This window comes from Meleagris gallopavo, chromosome 22 (assembly GCF_905368555.1).
Source record: "Meleagris gallopavo chromosome 22, MGAL_WU_HG_1.1, whole genome shotgun sequence".
Lineage (NCBI taxonomy): Eukaryota > Metazoa > Chordata > Aves > Galliformes > Phasianidae > Meleagris > Meleagris gallopavo.
The window spans coordinates 6,014,911-6,036,289 of NC_139425.1; the positions used below are offsets into that span (position 1 = coordinate 6,014,911).

A 21,379-nucleotide genomic window follows, 5' to 3' on the forward strand; every position below is an offset into this window, starting at 1 on the left:
TGTAGAGTGATTCCCATGTGAAAGAGAGAACATTTTTTGGAGAAGAATAATAGATGATGGAAAATGATGACCAAGTGAGTTATGGCAATGTCTAAAATGTAAGCCCTGAATATTTCTCTAAGTGTATACATCCATTAGGCTTTTTTTAACTAAGAAATTATTGGAACTGGGTTTAATTAAATAATTAAATTACATAAATTAACCTTAATGCGTATATTTTTGGCCAAATGTGTAATACGTTTAGGCTTCCAAAGACTGCTTTAAAAAGAAAATGCACCAGCAGGTGGAGCAAATAGATAAAAATGTTATACTACAGTTCTACAGCTACATTTATTAAGATGATCTTTTAAGATAAGTACAAGAATTTCAAGGGGTTTATTAATTTTTGTAGAGCATCATATTTTAATGAAGAGTGAAGGTATTTTATCACTAAATCCATTATATAAAGTGAGAGCTAACTTTGAGGTTGTTTCTGTTTATAATTGGAACAACAGAAATTGAAAATTAAAAGGGGGAAAAAACCCACAGTATTTGTACTGTATTGACACGTGAAGTTCTGATTAGTGCTGAGTCCAAGATGTCAAATGCAGTGTAAGTGTAATTCAAAGACCTTATGATCTATATATAAGAAATATGAAGAATATGCAGTCTGCCCAAATGAAAAACCAGCAGAAGTAAATTCCAGTGTTATTGCATACTATCACTAGCCTATCACACCTTGCTCACGTCTTGTTCTTGCCCTGATGAATGCTCTGTTGTAATTCACAGTGGAAGGAGAGAACATCCTGCACGAAACATTACTTGAAAGAAATAGAATTGTTAAGCAGCAGATCTTGTGCTTTCAGGAGATGTAACAGGACCTCATTTCATTTAAGGTACCCTAACAACATGAATTATTTCCTCTTGTTGATATCATGATAAGGAATCTCTGCCAGTTGGTTAAAATTGAACTCACAATTAGAAGCACACACTTAAAATTTTGAAGTTCTTGTGTAGTTTAATGATGAGGTAAAATCTAAGGTCAAATTTGTTTTTTTTGTTTTGTATTTTTTTCTTCAGAATTTGAGCATATTTTGATTTGTTTCATCTCTAGATTTGCTTGGCTTTCTACTATTTGTTTTAGAGATAGCTGAAGTCTCACATTGTAATAGCAACTTACTCATAGGTGCCCAACGCTAGTTTAATGTATTTATTTAGGAATTATGGGAAGGCATACTTAATTGCTTTATTTGTTTTTCCATCCTGAATACCAGTTGTGCCCATGGTCCTGTAATGAACTCTGTGTGAGGAGATGGCAGGATTTAAGCCAGTTCTATTATTTCATGCTATAAATTTCAGCATGATAGGGGCCTTTTCATATAGCTGCTTTGAGTAGCTGACACTTATGTATACCATGTTCTCCACGCAGCTCATTTCAGTCTAGAATGTTTTAAATTCTGGTTCTAAAAAAAGTACTGAATGTAAGACTCCTGCAGTCAGGTTGGAGGTGATGCTGTGTAGGTCCCATCTCCTTGCCTTCTGCCTTACAGGTGCCCAGCGAACACTGCTGTCCTTTAGCTTGAGAACTGTGCCTCCATATAGCTGAAGTAAAAACTGATGCTATTTATGTTCGTTTTAACTTCATTCCAATCTGTTTGCATTACATTGAACATTTGCTTCGACAGACGTTGTTTTTTTTTCCTGCTGAAGGCGAGCAGATTGTGCTTGGTATCGCAAGTCCTCCACAAACATTCCATAGCTGTGACAGGACCTGCACCTTATCGCATTTTAATCCTTCACACATATAAAATACTTTCATTAAATCCCGTCTCCGTGCGACTTCCCATAGTCCGCTCACAGCCGCAGCGCCGTACACAACGAGGGCAAGGCGCGGCAGGGCCGGGCCCACTGCGGCACGGGGGCCCTCCCGGGGCCGGCGCCGTGAGGCGGCTCCCGCCCAGCCACCGGCACGCAGCGGGCACTACGAGTACCGAGATGCAGCGCGCGGAGGGGCGGGCTCCGTGGGCACTACAGATCCCACAATGCTCCGCGTCGCCCTGTGGCTCCGCTCGGGGAGGCTGGTTCCTATTTAAATCTGGGCAGCGAGGAAAATGGCGGCGAGAGGTTGAGCGCGGGGGAGACGGGGACAGAGCTGCGCCTTGGCTCCTTTCCCAGGTGAGTGGGGTTTGGAGGGAGGGAGCGACGAGCGGAGGGAGGAGAGTTCTGGCTTTCGTTCTTCTGCTCCCAGCGCCGGGGTGGGACCCGGCTGCGGAAGGCGGGCTGCCCCTCGCCGGGGAAGGAGCGGCACGGGGCTGGCCCTGAGGGGCGGCTCTCCTCCCTCTCCCCCTCCCCGGCGTGGAGGTGCCTCCCTGTGGGGAGGAGGACGGGGCGCGCGGCCGGGCTGTGTGAGGGAGCGATCCCCGCTGAGATCCGGGGCTGAGAGCATTCCCGAGGCGGCGCGCGAATGCCTTTACCTCTTTGCAACCATTGTAATAACTTCGGCACTGCGCGTAGTTCGGAGGCTTTCCTGAGGCAGCGGTCGGAGGCTGCTGGGCTGGGCTGGAGCCTTCCCGTAGCGCTGTGCGATGCGTATCTGAGTGAGGTGAGTTAGGATGGAGGTTCCTCGCGTAACGCTGAGAGACTCGGGATCGCTTTAGATTCCTGAGACTTATGCCGAGAAGCGTGTGACCCTGCGCTCCTCAGCCTGGGCAGGAGGTGTGTGCGGGTGCAGTACCTGGGCTGGAATGGCCCCGTCTGCCATTCAGCTGGGTTTGCCTGACACAGAGGCGATTCTGGAGACCTCATTATCTGCATTCTGCTTCTGATTGTCCTGTAGCCTGGGTAAGTTTCAGAGGTGACTGGAAATGCTGGAAATGAAAGGTTGATTTCTATGGCCTCTTTCTGCTCCGCAGCTGCAGTGAAAACTGATGTTGATGAATGGAGATGAGAAAACTTTTTTTTAAAAATCGTGTGGTATCACAGACTGCTGTCTAAACGAGGTGTTGGTGATTCTGTGGCATAAATGGGGTGAATATGGGTGGGGATGTTGTCTGAGGTTGACAGAGTTCCCAGAGTCCTCTTTGGTTCTAAAGTTGGTTCAGTTTGTGGTTTCTGCTCCCAGTTTTCTGCATGGTCTGAGGTTTTCTTTTAAAAGAGAAGCTGCTCACTTTGTCAGCTCATCTAGTGAGCAGCTTCAAGTCCATCTCTTTTATTCAGGTAGTGTCTCCTTCCTCCTTTACCTGTTAAGGGTGAAAAAAAATCTTTTTCAGCCTTTAATATTTCCTCTTGACTTACAGATAAAAGATGTTTGATTTTTATCTGGAGTAATGAGACAACTGAAGCACGTTTGGGAGTGTGAAAGTATTGTCTATCTATAGAATCTCTATAAAATAGTCAAAAGGAAAATTTTAACTTAAGAATCGGTCACTGTTGTTTTTAAAAAAAAAAAAAAAAAAGAAAAAGTATAGTAGTGAGTTGCTATACAGGAGATGAAGATGTGTATGTTGTAAATAAAAACACAAGATTAGCTTCATAGTCACAAGCAATATCTGTTTGAAAGTCCCAGCATTAAGAGCTTGAATTTAAAGGAAACTGACCAAATTTTTCTTTTTAACTATACAGTGCATAACGTATAGTCATTTTATTTGCTGTTAGCAGTTGTAACAGGCTTTTTCTTTTCTGACACTTGGAGTGAATTTCATGCAACTCTGTTATTATTACTAGTATATACCTTTTAATTTTGTAACAGTGGATTTGCAGCTGTCATGCTAGAGGCTGGGAGATGACAAGTAAGGGAAGTAATGGCAGGCAGAATAAACCCAGTATTCTGCCTTGCTTTAAGTGCCTTCCCTGATGACAGCGTACTATTTCCAATCTGCTTTTATGTGGGCATCTGAGTTGTAGGATTTCTTTAATTCTTTTGAAACCCTAGTTCATTCTGGTTTTGGATTTATTAATGTAGAAGTTTGCATTGTCTGCCTATTTTTTTTGCACGGTATCATTCATACTAATGTATAGCTGAGATAAAAATGCATTCTACAATATAATGCTATTTTTTGACTGAGGTTTGTTTTTCCCACAAGTACCAGACAAGAAATCCTAGTTGATACCTTCATGATTAATTTGTGTTAAATCTGGATAGAAGAGGTTTTATTTAAAACAACAAAAGAAACAAACAAACAGAAAAACTGAAATAAACAGAAGAACCCTACCTCTGATAAAGAAAGGGCATCTCGGTTATATTTGTCTGTGAAATCAAGCCATTGATAGCATGTAAAATGATCTTGGATGCTTAAGTCTGACACTGGAGGTTGCTTCAACTCCTGCATTTAAATGAGCCTCCCTTGAAGATGTAATCTCAAATAACTGTATGATATAGGATATTCTGCATTGTGTTCATGGAAGCTTTGCAGTGATGACTGTTTGGAATATCTTAAATATTGTTTTCCTTTTTAATACTGAAAGACAGGAGGAGGGGAAGAATTGCTGAGGATATGGGAGGATGGTGAATAATACCTAAATTTAAATGGCAATATGTCTGTGTGCTTTTTTCTGCAGTTAGATCTATTGACATTTCTAAATGTAGTGTAGGAAGAGTCAGCTGAGAAAAAATTTAACTGTTACTGATTAAAATCACAGGACAAATATTCCATAGTAGTCTTAATATGTTACATTTAGTTATGAGAAGGTACATCAAATTCTTTTTCACCCCATGAAAATTGGAGATATACTTACACTCTGTTACTTTAATGCTTTTAATTTAATTGGTGACTTTTATTTTTAGCTGGCAGTTATCAGTAGGCTGATTGTCCTTGAATCAGAACAAAATTAACTTACCTCCAAACTCAATCTCACAAGGGAATTTCAGTTTTTTGCATGAAGTGTGTGGAATTACTGTTGGTGAGGTTTTATGCTTTTAAGATGTAGATACAGATATGTTTTTTTTTTTTTTTTTTGTGGTCTACAGCCACCTCCATTTCTGACATTGTACAGAGTTAAGAAAAAGGCAGTTGCTTAATGCAGCATTCTACTTAAATAAGGAGGACCATCAGAGATTTTGTTGCCCATTTTTCTTACACTGGGGACTTAGGCTTGTTAGTGCTGACAGCTTAGAATGGAGATGGTAAGGTCAGCTTTGTGGGTATCTCTACACCTTTAAATCTTTTGTTCCCTGCCTTTATGTGCACGTTGTGGAGTTTGTTTATTTTTTCCACCTTTGTCACATTCTCTGTTAAATGTAAGTTCTTGTCAGGTATGCTCCAGCTGTTTGCTGAATGTTCTTTGCTAGGTTATGGATCATTGCCCTATTGGAAACTTTAAAGACTTTCTAACCATCAAGTTATGGGTTGTTTTGTTTGTTTGTTTTTTTAAAGGCTACAGGCATGGATAGTGTCATGACTTCAAGCCTAACACCATTATAATTGCATTTTATGACCAAGAATATTCTAGAAACCTCAACAGTGAAAATTTTCCAGAAAATATCATAATTGTTAGGTCAGGGCAAGCAATTTTTTTGTCAAAGTTGTTACACATGTGGCTAAATTACCTAACAGTTCTGCCCTGATTTATCAGTTGCACCTGAAAGTGGGGGAGGAGGGAGGAGAGGAACAATATAACTCTTATACTGCTACCCATAATGACTAGCACCTGCATTGGCCTCAGCTGAGCATGAGATTTTGTCACAAAGCCTATACTCTTTACTGTTTCTACACTTCCATGCATGTTGGGATGTGTCAGAGCCATGGAGTGAGATAATTTGGTATACCAGGTACACCCAGATGGTGTTTTAGAGACTTATTTTCATGGTAAGTTTATATTTATTTTTATGTATATATACAATTATATGATTATTCAGAGTTATGAGGATTTTTTTCTTCCTTCTATGTTGCCTGGAAATGAGAAAATGTCATCTACTTTTAAGAAATAAGCATTGAAACAGGTTGCATGGCTAAAAATGTTATCAATACAGTGCATTTCACCTATCTCTCAGGTAGCTACAAGCGCTGTTTCTTTTCATTGCTAGTGATAGTAGGGGAACTGAGTGGGATAGGGCAGAAAGAAAAGGCAGCAGTACCTTTTTTCTCCTGTTCTCAGACTGTAGGACTCTTTTGCCTATAGAAGAGACTGGCCGATGGGGATTTGCTTTGTTTGGGTAGTATCTCCGTAGGACTACATATGTGCTTTTCCTTCTGAGCTTTTAGGTGGAGGTGGAACAGAGTGTGATACAGTGTTTTTTGTAGTCCCCCAGTAGCTTTCTCTCAGCAAAATAGAAGGTACAAATGATATTTCATTTATGGCCTGATTTTATTCAACAGGCCATATAAATATTTCTCAATGACGAACAGATATCCAAGTATTAAGAATGGTCTGTGTTCCATTCAACAAATACAATTATTTTTTTCCCAGTGGAAATCCCTTTTATTTTTATCACAGCCCATGATTTTACTGTAGTTTTCTCTCTGAGCCATGGGGTTGTTGAGACTTTCTAGCCAGGGCTGGGAAAACTAAACCTCAGTGTCTTCTATCAAGAGCTTTTAGTTGGGTTAATGTAGGCTGTGCAGATTCTGTTTCTGATGTTGTTGTGCCCAAATAGCTAGAAATTTGGTCAGAGGAAATCCTGCTTGGGCTCTCATCAGACTACTTTCTATTACAGTGAAAGCTTAAAAGGTATGGTAACCTCAAACTATTGCTCCTGTAGAATAAGAGGAGCTTCCTGCTCTTTGCTGTATCATGGAACTGTTGGCTTTGATATTTGAAAGTTTCTTTTTCCATGTCAGTTGAAAAAAACACATGGGATAGATTATTGGATAATCTCTTTGCTAATATTGTGTTTTGAAAGTGTATGGTTTAAAGGCTAATGTAAGATGTAATCACGAGCTACTTCAGGAAAGCTTTTCATTTTCCTGGGAATAAATTAAGGATTTGCAGATCTTCTGTACAAAATAGAGAAATATGCAAATATTATGCTGTTGATTTATTGGATCCTACATAAAACTGGTATTTTTATTGTTCTGTAAATACTAAATTATTAACTATTACCTACTACTTGTTTATCATATAGCTCTTCTGTTTTATCTTTTTCTCTTGTGAAAACACCATGTAAGTTCTACCTCCCTCTGCAGTTTAGAAGAAACTCATGGAGATGTAAAATGGAGAATGTGATCCGATTTCCAGCCTTCCAAAAATGTTCTGAAGGTTAAAGACTTTGTCTCAGTAAGGATATCTTAGGCAGCTCAACTTTTGCTTCTGTTATTCTTGAAAATCAATTGCTTGATCAAGCTCTAAGGTTTTTCTTCCCTAACAGAGTTCCTGGTTTTGAGTAACTCTGAGAATCAATTTGGGTGGTACATATATAGAAAGGGCAAAGGCAGTGAGTATGAAGTGTGGAATGTCCTCTGCTGATGGTTAGTGCTGTTAAAAGTTAGCTTAAGTCCATTATTTTGAATTATGTATCACTGTGGAGACTTAAGAAACTGTCTTGTTTTCTAGAAATCTGAACTTTTCTAACTGTTATGACAAACTTGAAAGTTAGTGTCTGTATATGTATTTTAAAGATGTAACTTGCAGGTAATGTTCTAGATTGTCTTCCTTAAAGAAAACTACCAGATGGTGCAGTGCTGAAACTTAGTACCAGTGGTTCCATGATAAAATCAAGCTGTCTCTTTACTGCATATTTTTCTGAGCTGCACATGTGGGTAGGTAAATACTCGTACTTATTATGCAAGGACAACACAAATGGTGACTCATTAGCACCAACTACTGCAAGACTACTGTTACAGTCTTATTTGGAGATGTTTTTGGAGCCTCATTTTTATTGAAGACTTAGAACGAGGAAATAATCTTGGGAAGAAATGCAAGAAATACTTAGTTTCTGAAGCTACACTAAGTCAGAGAATGACTAAGCAGTGGAAGCTTACAGTAGAAACGTAGGTTTTTTTTTTTTTTTTTTTTTCTAACTTTTTCCCCTCTAAATTCTTGTTATTCTGTATCAGGTCTATCACTTCTTTGAGCTTTAGCTAGAGCATGAGATATGAAATGTTGGAGCATAATGAGACAAATCAGCTATTCCTACTTTACACTTGCAAATGAGTGGTAAGCTCTAAGGATTCTAGTTTACTGTTTACTTAATGTGATGCATGAGTGAATTGTAACTTGAGAAATTGTATGGGAGGACAAAATTTCTCTGATGTATAGATTGTCTTCCTTTGTGACTTATGTGAGCAATGGCTCACTTTGGTCATTAGACCTCAGTGGTTTTTTAACCTGTTTTTTAATAAAAGTAGGGAGGACCTGAATACTGCATGGATTTTTAATGTCTTTTTAGTCAAATACTGATGAGTTGAGTCAATTACATGTAGAACTTGATCAGTGTCTCCAACCCACCTCTGTTTAACTTCTGAATGAGTGATGTGTAGTCAAAGTTTTTCAAATGCTTTCAGAGTTTGCATGAATCTGAGGAAGCTGTTCTTCTGGGAAGCACCTAATAAGCCAGTTAGAATTTGCTTTAAGTGATAGAAACCATGCACACTAAAGAATTCAAAATATAACAATTAGACTGTGTTGCTCTACATTTTCTCTGTGTACCTTAGATCTAATAACAGCACTGTCTCTCTGAAACATCCCAGAGTGATTGAACCAGGGAGGTAATACAGCAGTGAGTAGAAAGAGGGGGAGCGAGGGTTTGCTGCTGTATCTAATCACATAGAAGTTAAGCAGAATGCAGAAGTAAACTATTTGCGTGCCAAAAAAAACAACCTAAAATGTGATGCACGTATTCTACTCCAGTATTTTGAGGAAACTTACTAGTTCAGAATAGTCTGTCAAGATAAGTTTTGTTAACTTTTTTTGTTATTTTGCATCACTTGAAAGAACTAAAACCTAAAGCAAAGACAGCGCTGTTTTTTCTTCTGCACTTGTAATTCTAGCATTCTGCTGATTGTCCTATGGAATGTATCAACTACTTAACATTCTGTTTTTGTCAAATATCTGAGTTGCTTTCACCTGAGCTTGCTTCAGGCTAGCAAGTCCTGGAACAGGAGCACTTAAGGGCTGCTTTGAACCATGTGTGTGTAGGTATCAGCTAATGCAGTCTACTTGGATTAACTTTTCTGAAACTTCCTTGCGGACAGCTGTTGAGTGTGTGTGTGTGTATGCCCACAATTAGTGCATGGGAACACTGTATTTCTTGTTTCTTGGAAGCTTATGGAAGAGGAAATGAAAGTTTAAAGTCATTTCTTCCTCTTATTCATGATGGTGGCTTTAAAATGGTTATCCATTCTTAGCATTCTTATCAGCTCCATCCTAAAGGAAAGATCTAAAACAAAAAGTCGTTTTTTTTACCAGTGCCGAAGACCTTGTCTGTCCATGTAGTAACTTTTTACATAAAGGTGGTTGAACAAAAACAGAGAATTGTGGCTCTTGTTCCACTCCTTTCTTGCTCTTACATCTGTACTAAAGCAGACATAGCAGCATATTCTGCAGTAATACTCTCTCTTCTGTCTTTTGCTTTCTTCATCTTCTGTGGAAGCTTTCCTGATGCTCATAATGGGGAAGTTTGGCTCAGTGGACAGACGTGTGCACATGGCCTACTAAAGGACCACATTTTAGGTAATGCTGTTAGGTATTTATAGATAGATCCTTTTAGCCAGTATTTATACCAATTGTTTGGCTTAGTTACAACTATGAAGTGTTACAGGAGAGAATCTGTTTTAACTACTTAAGGATGCTTAAAAATATTTGCTCTCTCATTTTGCTGTAATTTCATTAGAGTGTAGCCGTACTGTAGTATTTCAGATTTAAAAAAAAAAAAAAGCAAATTAACTATATTTTCAAGGTATTCTGTTTCTTACCAGTTTGATGGCAAGCACTGGTGTATGCATTGCTCTCGTTTTGTAAATAATTTATTTTTGCTCATTTGAAATATTTTTTCCTATTAAAATACCAGTATTGGAAGTAGTATTATTAAGTAGTAGCTGATAGAATCCTCTCTTAATCAACATTTAAAGTATATATTTAATAAGAGCTCTAAATGCAACAAAAGAGTACTTTATCTGCAGATTGTCCTCTTCATTACAGCAGTGCCTCTTAAACGTAGGATGTCCATTTCACCCCTCCCCCTTAAGAGGAAGGCTCTTTTGATCTGACAAAAGAAAGCATCTGCACAGGCTGGAGTAGCTTTTGAAGACAGTATTACACCTGTGGGTTTTCTCTTGAAGCTCTTTATGTTCCGATGATGCATATTTGTAGCTCTTAATTAAGACTTGTGGAGGTGAGATATAGAACCAGCGCAAGCTAACTTGCCAGATTGATATTGGCCATATTAGAGATCATAGAAAGGCTGTAGGGGGAAAGAGTCAGATCCTGTGAGGTGTAAGGGAGTGGAGATCTGAGGAAATTCAAAGAGAGCTGTCGTTGGTTAGGGACAGGACAACTTGTGATGTCATCCACTGTTGCATTATTGTGAACTGCTTCATCTTCCCTTGCCTTCTGTTTGTAGCTGGACCTCAAATGACCTCTGTAAAGAGGTGAATATGTAGTATGATATTACAGTTTGGCCAAGTAATGCTACTGGTGTATGAGAAGTTTTCCATTTTTTTTTTTTTCCAGTGTTAGCAGTGCTTTATGTCAATTAAACTTGTACTTATTTTAAGGCTTCCTTCTAGGCAGAAATCTTAGCATTGTTTTAGCTGTATGTTTAAGAAAGCTTTTTAAAGGTCTTTTAAAGCTGTGGAAATTTCCAGGACGAGCATACACACACACATGCACACACAAAACTCTTGTCTAATAGCTGCTTTGCAAGTAGAGAGAAATATGAACAGGAACCGCAGACATTTTGGATGTCAGCCTGTGAAATTTTCCACTATTTCCTTTAATAACATGCAGGCATGCTTATGTTGCTGGAATTTCAGTTAGGAGTTTCATTCTGACTGAAACTTCAGGCTACTACTTGAGTGAATGCTCCCTGCAAATGCATTTTCATTTAAAAATAAATAAATTCTGATGTGTAAGGATGTGTGTAACCCAAACATGTGCTGGATGCCAGTGATTGATTATGTTAATCTTGCCTTCAATTTCTTGTTTTACAGTGTAACTGTTTCTATTACTAGCTGATCACTGCCAGGTGTTTCTTGCTTCCAGTTTTAATTTGAATAAGGACTGCCTGTTACTAGAGATCTTAGTTGTCATTATCTTTGATCTACTGAAGGAACCAAGAGGCTATGAAAAATATCCTGCTCTAATCACATTCTTCTTTAAAACAGCCAACTTTTAAACCTGTTTACTGGCTATTTATAAAATTACTGTAGCTTCATATGCATTGGTGGAAGTGAAACTAAAGGGCTTTACAATTTCAGTCCTTTTTTTCTACCTTGAAGCTCTTCTCAGTTAAATTCTTGTTTACAAAAAGGCTTCCTGACCTTTCTGCAAGAACTGGACAACTCCGTATGTTGAATGTGCCTTGTCTTTCTGTCTCAACAGATATACATTGTTGACTTGTGTTCTTTTGTGTTAGAGCGTAAAGAATCCCTTATGTCTTTTTTTTTTTCGTGTGTGTGCTTAAATAGTGGAGTGAGAGCTAAGATGGTGTATTGTGAAAAAAGCAAGTAACATTGCAACAAACTGACTTCTTTCCAATATTAATTGAAAATATAAAACCAGAAGCCTTTAAATGCATTCCTGTGCAATGCTGTCTTCCTGACGCTGTGCACTGCGCTTCCACAGTACCTCAGGCCAAGTCAGGGCTATTGTGACTCCTTTCTTGTACCTGTCCTCTTGCTCTAAGACTGGTGCTATTGTAGTCAGCAAACTGATTCCATTGAGTCAGATTTCTGAAGATTGCTGGTACTGTCCCTCCTAAGGAAGTTTAAAAAAAAAAAAAAAAAAGAGGGAAAAGAAAAATGCCCCCAAGCCCCTGACCTCAACAAAACCCACCCAGCTACTTTGTGGCTTTCTGTTTACCCCCCAGTTCACAGATATCATTTCTAGTGCAAGGGAATAGAGGGGGTGAGACAGCAGTAGCCACAGTCTAGTAAAGTTAAAACCAAATGGAGGTCCTGTAAAATGCTATTCCTGAAACTGTGTTATAGAAAGGAGAGATTCAAGTGATACGTGAAAGTAGAAGTTCAACACCATTGGTCTGTCTAGGAACTTCTACCAGGAGGAGTTGGTAGTTTTAATAATTACACATTATTACTGACAGTTTTTGATCTGTTGTATCAGCATTGGAAAATCAATTTCATTCAAGTCAGGAGGCATTCAGTAGATATATTCAGTGCTGTTCTGGAAGATGATGTTGAGAAACTTGCAAACACTTGATATGGATTTGTTGCCAGTGTAGTGTGTATAGATATTACTGAATTATTGATCTACTGAAAGGGTAAGTACTGCTATAATGCTCTTTTGAGGTAGAACTAATCTATCAGATCACTTCTGTAGAGATTCAGAAAATGAATATCTCCATCTTGTAGAGCCTAGTGTTGAAAGGTTTAACAGGTCAGTAGGATTAGAATATATTATGTTACTATTTGTTGTGAAAAGCTTTCTCTTGTTTGTTTCTCCCATGCTGTTGAAGTTGACTGATTCTTTGTAGGTGGTAAGGATTTCTTGTCTTTAACCTCAATGTAGAAGTCTAAGAACTATAAATATCTCATAGTTGGTGATGCTTGTTTCTAAATGAACTGCAGCATCAGAACGTAATCTCTTGTTGAACTGTCGCTTCAGATGCAGCTTTCACTTCTATAAAATTAAAATTGTGCTTTAAGTCTGAAAATTTGTTTTATGGAGATGGAAACAAAGTGGAAAAGAAGGTCAACAAGACAGTACAGAACAAGTTTTGTGTATGGATATATCTTACTTTATACCAGGAGTGATTTTCATGTCTAGGTTTAGGTTGCTTCCAAAGTTAACCTGTGCAGCTAGGTCACAGTAAATAACTACATGCAAAGCTGAAGGCTGTTAGAAATATGTTTATGCTAAGAAGCTATTGTTAAATAGATATATACTCAGTGTTCATATGAGCCCTTTTCTGAATGAATCTGTCTGTGCTTGTACGCACACTGACAGGAACAGGTCCATTTTTAGAATATAGCCATCTTGGTGACACATTAACGGGAATTCATAAGATGATCAATCTCAAATAATACTTGTCTGAGCCAGGGTAGCGGTGTTTGCAGGCCACCGAAAGAAATTTAGCTGAGGCCTTTTTGTTGTTACCTGTCACCGAAATAGCTGGTGTTCCTTTGGGTTTAGGACATTGTGGAATGTTGTATTAATATTGTCTGGGAACTTTCTTCCTGTGTTCTATCCATATTTTTTTTTTCTTTTTTAGTTGCATGTTAACTTTTATCAGCTCCTTTGAGGGTGGAATATATGGTTCTCTAGCTTTTGCTGTATTTTCTTTAGTTTATGTGATACTGCAGCAATAAAGCAGTAGTACAATGTGTGATACTTCCTGATACAGTAATTAAGTTGTGCAGGGACAGAGTAATATTGAAGTCCTCTCTTTTGTACTTTCTTTGAGCTATATTTGCATATACATAACAGATGCTACTTCATTCCAGAGAGCTAAAAACTACTGCTCATGTAACTTCAGAGTAAAACCAAACCTCTTGTATCTTAATTCCACTCTCTCGGGTGATTGCACTGTCTGCTGTTCTTACCACAGTGGGCAGTGCTGCTCAAATTTCAGTGATTAGAAACCTCAGGTATTGAGTTCAGCAAACCAAAACACCGTGATGCAATTTCTTAGAAATACATGGCCAGATAGAAGGGAGCTCCTGTTAGTGCATATGCTGACAGATGCTGTAGTGTGAGCTTGTACCTTTTTGTCTGTAGCACTGGAAGATGCATGAAATCCAAGCTATATGAAAAGTTTCAATTGGGCATGTGACTTCTGGATTTCACTGCCTATGTAAAAAACAAACAAACCAAAACAAACACACCACAAAACACACAATACCTGAAGATACAAATTCTAAAAGTGTTGAGATCTCTGAAAGTGAGAGAATATGTGAAAGGGAGATGCAGATATTTTTAGGTAGTTCAAAATTAAATGGTATGCAGCTCTTATGGCAGGGGACAGTGTGCTTTTATTCTTTCCACAACTTTCTTTTTAAATAGCTTGTTTTGAACAGGACAAAAAAAAAAAAAAAGATGTTTAATACTAATTGTGTGATAACTCATCATTTTTTTAGGTAATAAAATGAGATCTGTGCGAGTTTGAGTAGAGTACTGACTGGACAGATAAGTATGGAAAGTCTTACTGAGTGGCTGTGAATTAGATTTAGGTATGTTTTAGGTAAGCTTTTCAGCAAAGGAGCGTGCTCAGAGACAGCTTGTAATTTCTCACTTTCTGTGCTTCCAAAGCATTCTCTATTCAGACTTTCTTAAACTTACAGGCCCTACAATAGTGTATACAGTATAGAAGATGTTTCTTTTGAATTTCCCATGCAAATTTGCCTAAATACAAGATACATCATGAATTTCATAATTAGTAAAGTGTGTCATTTGAATGGAGATGGATGAAATTTTGTATTCTTCCTCCACTGAAATTACAGTGGAAAACATTACTTTTTTTTTTTTCAAATTCTTGCTACTTTCTTTCAAGCTATCTTTAAAAAAAAAAAATCCTTTTACTGTACTAACACTTTGTAAGTTGTGTTCTTTAATAAAGTATTGTCTCTTGTAGAGTATATATAGTATTGCAGTCTTTGTGGAGATCTTTTTTCACCTTTGTCCTTCTCTTTCACCTGAGCAAAGATCTAGAGAGTTAAGGAAGTTTAGCAGGGTCTGTAGCTTAATTCCTTTAGGTTGCAGTTTAGGGATAGAGGAGCTCATCCAGGTTTCAGGGCAGATGCTTGACTGAATCAACTATGAACCAGTCTCTTGAGATCAGTGTTCAAAAGCCTATTTTAAAGTGTATGTCCTCACTGGTAGCGATTCCACTGGTACAGAGACTGCACAAATGTTTTCATTTATGGTAAGTGCAAACCCATGAAGTTGCTGACTTTCTCTGAGGCAGAACACTCCTAACCCTTGTTTCTATTTAGAATACAGGAATGTTTTGCTTAGGCTAGAATCTCTTGGATTCTATCTCAGCAATCTATGAAACTTATCTGATTGGCCCCTTTTGTTGGAGTTTAGAGGAAAAGATGGGTCTTGCAAGCGCAGCTTAGTTTTAAAGTAAACTTTTATGTCTGACTGCTAGATTTCTGTAACTAACTACTTAAATATGCTCATTAATCATTAATGTTAATTAGTCATCTTTAAACGGGAGTGATTCTACTGACTATTTCCGTTAACTAGTGCTCTTCAGTTCTGTCTGTTTCGTATTTATTTACATCCGAGACATCACCTGGCTCTGCCAGAACTCCATGAGGAGGTGGGGAAAAACTCGTTTGGGCAACACTGTTCCAAGTGTGCAAAACATCCATTTCACTCCCTTTTTGTTCCAAGTTGGTTACAGCAAGGCTTCATAAAATTTATTTGTATTAGAGAATATAGAAAAAAATTAACAAGTTGTGGTATTGCAGACTTTCTTCACTCATTTGCCAAACTCAGGACTGTTCTTTGGATTAACACAGAGTAGAACCAACTTTCAGTGGTGTGTTATGTTAGCGTGCTTCAACTCTTGCACTGTGTGGACTTGTGTAGCCCCAGTTAATTGCATTCATATGGAGTATACAGTGTCTACCACAGCACAGTTTGGTTTTATCTTTTTGAAAAAATTCTTAAGATTAAAAAGTCTAACTTCCTCCTTCAATTTTGAGAGTGCAGTGCAGGATGGATGTGCCTGCCTGGTGTCAGCTGAGGATGGAGGCTTTGGTGGTGTTACCATGGCAACTACCTCTATGAGCTGTCTCAAGGTCACTCAGCAGTTGTAGCCTGGAGTGCTAGCTGCTTAAGTAAAACATCTACACCAAGTGTAATTCAGGAAATGATCAGTGCTTTGCAAAAGCAGCAGCGGTGATGCAAAGCAGTGTTTTATTTTGGGTTTGAGTTTCTCTTTATTCTGTGTTTTAATCTATCAGATATTTTGAGACTCGAAGAATAAGCAGAGTGTAGTTGAAATGTAGGCTATTGACATCAATTACATGTAAAAATTGTCTTACTTGAATGCAAAACAAATACAGTAGAAAATAACACGGAATTGATAGAAACTGAAAAATGTGGATGGAAGTTGGTGACCAACCATGAAGCTTGTGCCAAAACAACTGCCTACACTGGTGGAAATGTAGGTGAAGTGATGAAAACTCTTATGCTGAGTTGAGAATTCAGAGCTGCTTATGTTTAAGGGCTTCTGCTACAGGACATTCAGATTCATTCTTGCATCTAAGTCCTGCTCGATACAATTTAAGAATTTCAAATACCCTAGAGGTATTTTCAGTCTAATGCAGAGCAATTCAGAAATAAGGAGGAGTTGATTGTGAACTTGATCCTGTGTCTGAAGTTACAAGACATCATACAAGACATAAAAAAAAAAAAAAATTGAATTGACTAAGCTAACATTTCATTTGAATGAAAAAATTCTGTTTCCTTGTCTTTGGATGGTTACCTGATGAGTAAATGTAACAGTATTGTTTTTTTCTTTGTGTTTTCTTCCCTGTCCTTTTTCGATTTGAACTGAACTTGGATTTCTTCTTTCTTCTTGCACCATTTGCTGCCGTGCTACTACTTTAGTCCATGAAAACAAAGCCATTAGATTCAGTGCCCTTGGAGTACTGCTGGTGCTACTCAGGAAAGCCAGGTGAGCTGATACTTCCATTTCGTGGTTAGCAGGGTATGCATACATATAAGGAGGGAATAAAAGTATAAGAGCTGAAGATAACAGTAGTCCAAACAGTTGCTGTCTACCTTCAGTAAAACAAGCCTAAATTCCAGTAGGGGGTGGATAGAATGTGGGTTATGTACAAATTATTGGTAAAAGAGTTTTAAGAAATCTCTACTATTAAAGTTGGTCTGTAAAAGGTATTTTCTTAACTGTTCTGCATCTTCTCCAAAGCATGCAATTTTAACATATTATATCATGAAAATACTAGTGTATCATTATAATGTGAGGTAACAGGAAGAAATGTTTTCACCTGTGCCATGTAGTAGGAGCTTCCAGAATGTGATAGAAAAGTCATTTCTACATGATACAAAGTAGTGGCATATATAAGCACTTAGTTCCTTGACTACAAAATAAGCAGTCCCTGCTGACAACTGAGAAATTATACGTAGAGAAGTATTTACTGTGAGATTGGGGCTGGTGTTTGCATTACTAATTACCAGGACTTTGTGAGCTTCAGGCTTGTCACCCCACAGCTCTCAGTGCAGTCCTGTAACTGAGCCACCACAGCATGTGTCTCTTGTTGCTCTGCTTTGTTAGCCTGTGCAGAGTTCCAGGGTAAATCTGTCCAGATCTTTGAACTAGAATATTGCTGAATGCAACGTCTTGGCTTGTAGAAGGTAACTCCAAAGGTGCCTTAGATGTATTCAGGCAAATTTCAGTATAAGAGACCATAATAGAATGCATATCTTAATGTGCTTAGGAAGAGAAAGTCAAATTTGTATTTCACTTAGTGTGTTTCCTGAAAGTGATGGGTTAGAGCTGTGAGTCAACTTTACTCCTCTGTTTTTTCTTCATGGTTTGTTACAGTATATTGCTCCTGTTTAACAACTCTCCAGGAGTTCATCAGAGAAGCAGCCTCTGCAGCTGTTAGAGATTTTTTTGAGAATGCAAGTAGTTCTTATCATTGAACAAGATTAGATGAGCTAAGATGGCAGATAGTGGCAATGTTTTGTTCAAGTGTATGTACTTGCATTAGGCAAAATAGACTCAAGTTTAGCTATGCTAATTGCTTCAGCCACTGAAAACTTTTCTTTGCAGTTGCAAAGCTGTTTCAGCTTTCTAAATTAATACTTTAAACAAAACCTTGGATGCTTTCCTATAGTCATACTCATTCCTCTGAAAGTTACTCGTTATGGATCTTTGCAATTTAATAGTTCCAATTCAGTCTAGACTTTTTTTCTTAAATAATAAAAAACTTGCAAATCTTCCAGGCTTTTCTTCCTCACCAAATAAAGTGAGGTATTTCTCTAGCATTGCATACGAAAACTGATTCATTTAGAACAGACTCCAATATATTGTTCGTTTTCTTTTGTTTTTAAAAAGAAACTCACTCAAACAAACAAAAACCCCAAAACACTACAAACCAAAAAAACCAAACTCACTGCCATTTTATTACTGTGGATGAAATGGAGTACTTCTCTTCTGTAGTTACTCTGGCTTTATAGCGTTGTCAACGGAATAATATATGTAACTGAAAGCCCTGTGGAGATCCTGGCAAAGTCACCTGAAACAAAGGTATAGATAGGAAACCAAATAGAAAAAGTAAACCATCCCTCCATAGACGAGTACCAAAAGAATGAACACAACTGAAAAATGGTTTGTTCTAACTTGTTTCGTGTGTTAGTGCAATTCTAGTATATTCATTCACCTCTAGAGCAGAGATTCCACAAACTTCTTTGGCTTTTCTCTGTATGTGTGCACAGGAGGTCCTCGTACATCTCAGCATTGTATTTGAGAACCTGAGGGGGCCCTGGAATAGATATAGGTAATTACTTAAATTCTTAATAGAATTCTAGCCACAACAGTTAGTCTTATCTAGTATTTCATAGGTGAAAGAATTTGTATTAAGACTCGTTACATAAATTGTATAGAATATAATGTAACACATTCAGCTCTTATAAGACTATTCACCAATTGGGCTTAGCAAAAATACTTTGTAATAGGAAAAAATGGTAAAAATGACTCCCTTCCTTTTTTTCCTAATCAATTTGTCTCCAACCTAGCAGGCTTTTTCTTATTCTGACTGTAAGAGAAACTCACTGAAAAGTCTGCTAGAATGCCACCCAGTATGAGAGTCCATATGGTGAATGCTTTCAGTCATAGAATGCATCTCTACCTGCTGAAGGGCTAGAGAAATAGAAGGCCAAAACACAGATCAAGCGTCAAATAAAGCAAAGAATACACAAGTGTTTAAATGCCTTTAGAAGCTGTATTTTTTCTTGTTTGGAATTAAGATATTTTCTTTTTCTTCCATTTGGGATAATTTGTATATTCTCTTCTTGCTCCCTCACTTCCAGATGTAACTAAAGTTGCTCCATGCAAAAGTTAACTGCCACACTTTTCAGTTGCTCTGTCTATGAAGTTATTGCTGCCCTGCTAGAAACGTGAAGTTCAATATTAGTGTTTACTGCTCCAGAGCAGAAGTTTGTTGAACCCCCTCAGAGAAAAATTACTGCTTACTAAACGTACAGGAGGTCAGCAATTGCTATTAGTCTGAAAGCCTTCTGTATCTGGCATAAGTGTATTAATGTGCAGTGATTTCTACTAGTGCTCACTGTGTCTCTAGGAAAAACAGGTATTTCATAAACCAGAATTTTAGGTCAGGCATCCTCTATAGCACATCTGTAGGGGAAAAAAAGAAAACTGATTTACAGAACTAGCTAAAGCAAAACATAGGCAGCACTGCAAGTACACTGTCATGGAAGTGATTAAGGACTGAAGCGAGCACATTGCAAGTTTTCACCACCACTCAGCCTGAGTCTGGCTTTGACTCTAAATGTGCTTCTGCATTCAACTTTAGGAATGAATCTAGAATTGGTCCCAGTGTACCTTCCAGACGTGGCTGAAGCAGGAGTTCCTGGGGGCATTCCTGGCACTGCTCCTGGAATTGATGTCACTGGGCTCAGGGTGTGGGAATTGGTCCCGTGAGGGAGTTCAGAGGCTGTTCTAGAAAAACTTATAGATGTGGTTATTGGCGTGTATCTAGAAAGAATCCTGGAAGTCTGCCCACAGAGTCCTAGGAGCATGTTGATTCTATGTGATGATTTTAGACATGAATGTAGAAATGGATATAGAGGTAATTCCAGAAATCATTTTTAGCTTGTAGAGATGGTGCTGGAAAATGATCCTAAATGTGGTGCTAGGTCTGACTCAGAAAACAGTAGCTGAGAAACAGGTTCTTAGTGTTGCAACCACTTGCCAAATTTGGTTTGTTTTTATTGTCATTGTTACAAGTCAGGTCTGAGTTTGGCACCTCTTTTTGAGCACTTCAGTTTTCTCTTAGCACTAAAAAGATGCTGGGTTTTGTTAGTGTTCTTTGAGATCCAGCGTTTTCTTGCCTTGCATGTCAACTCTTGAATGAGTTCTGGCCTCCAGACAAGGTTATACATGGTGTGGATCAGATACTTCCATGTGCAGGAGTGCACAAAACAGTTTGTTGCCTTTTAAAGGTGAGCAGATCCTCATACTTCTTCCCTATTTCTTAGTATATTTGAAATGCAGATGTGTCTTAAAATGTTCTCAAAGATATTGCCTTCCTTTCAGATCATTATTATGAAAACTTTATTTTTTCCTAATAAATCAATCATGAGATTGGCCGAGTTGGCTTTTAAAAGGTACCTACAGCAAGTCCTACAGCAAGTCCTACACAGCAGTGTGCGAAAGGTCACTGTTACAAAATTACACTAAACGGGATTGTTCCATTACTGTCAAACTAAGTGAATGTAAGGCTACCTTTCTCTGTGAGCTACAGAGTTCTTTTGTTGTCGTTTTAAAGTTTTGTAATGAAACTTAAGCACTCAGCGATTATGAAAAATATCAAGCAATTAAGTACTGCTTCGTTAAGCGATTAATAACCTTTTATTTGATATACTGTGGCAGTGGGAGATTTAGTTCTCTGGGTCTAACTAACTGTTTTATTTGTTCAGCTAAAAAAATGTGTTTTGTAAGCACATAAATTCCTAGCTGCAACTAGGAAGCTGACTTGCTATAGCAACTTATTTATTAAGTTACTGCTAATGAGCAAGGACTTGACTAAAGTTAAAAATAGAGCACATTGAACTTGACGTGAACTTTAATATCTTTTCCAGCTTTTACAAGGATTGTACTGTGAATTGTGTATTGTTGGTTTCTCAATGATTGAAAGTATTGAAATAAACAGTGTATTATGAAATTAAGCCTCTGCCATTGCTTTATTTACATTCTGAATACTTTATCTAAATGCTTCTTTATAAATTTGATGTCAAGTTCAAGCTTGGACATGGGATTTCTAAGTTGTATTAAGAATTGATTTTTTAAAGGCAGAGTACATTGTTGAAGACGACAACTGAAATGTCTTTATGAAAGTCTAAAACAATATGTTTTGTTTACTTGTGCATTGGATAAAAGTAGTGTGGTAGATCAGATATTTCACTGTAAGGTGTTAGTAGGGTCTTAAAGTTGTTACTGTGTTTGAGCTTGGTTTTGCATGGGTCTTTATTTTGCATTGTACAAATTCATTTACTGATTTAACTGCCAATTAATTAATGTATAGATATGCTGCTCTGAAACAATTTTGCAAAGCCTATTGCATAAAGA

At 37.9% G+C, this 21,379-nt stretch overlaps 1 protein-coding gene across 18 annotated transcripts in view; it reads left to right on the top strand.

The window, feature by feature from the left end:
• Positions 1–2,009: 2,009 nt before the first annotated feature.
• The window catches only part of NCOA3 (nuclear receptor coactivator 3), a 75,161-nt gene continuing 55,791 nt past the window's right edge, over positions 2,010–21,379 (top strand). For 6 of the 18 annotated variants that reach the window (XM_085241966.1, XM_085241974.1, XM_085241970.1 and 3 more), the window contains exons 1-2: positions 2,437–2,581; positions 16,654–16,720. The gene's annotated coding sequence lies outside the window, so the exon portion shown is untranslated. Of the gene's footprint in view, positions 2,155–2,433; positions 2,582–16,653; positions 16,721–21,379 lie in introns of those variants that run through there. The other 12 variants (XM_085241969.1, XM_085241962.1, XM_085241976.1 and 9 more) reach the window with 5 other exon arrangements.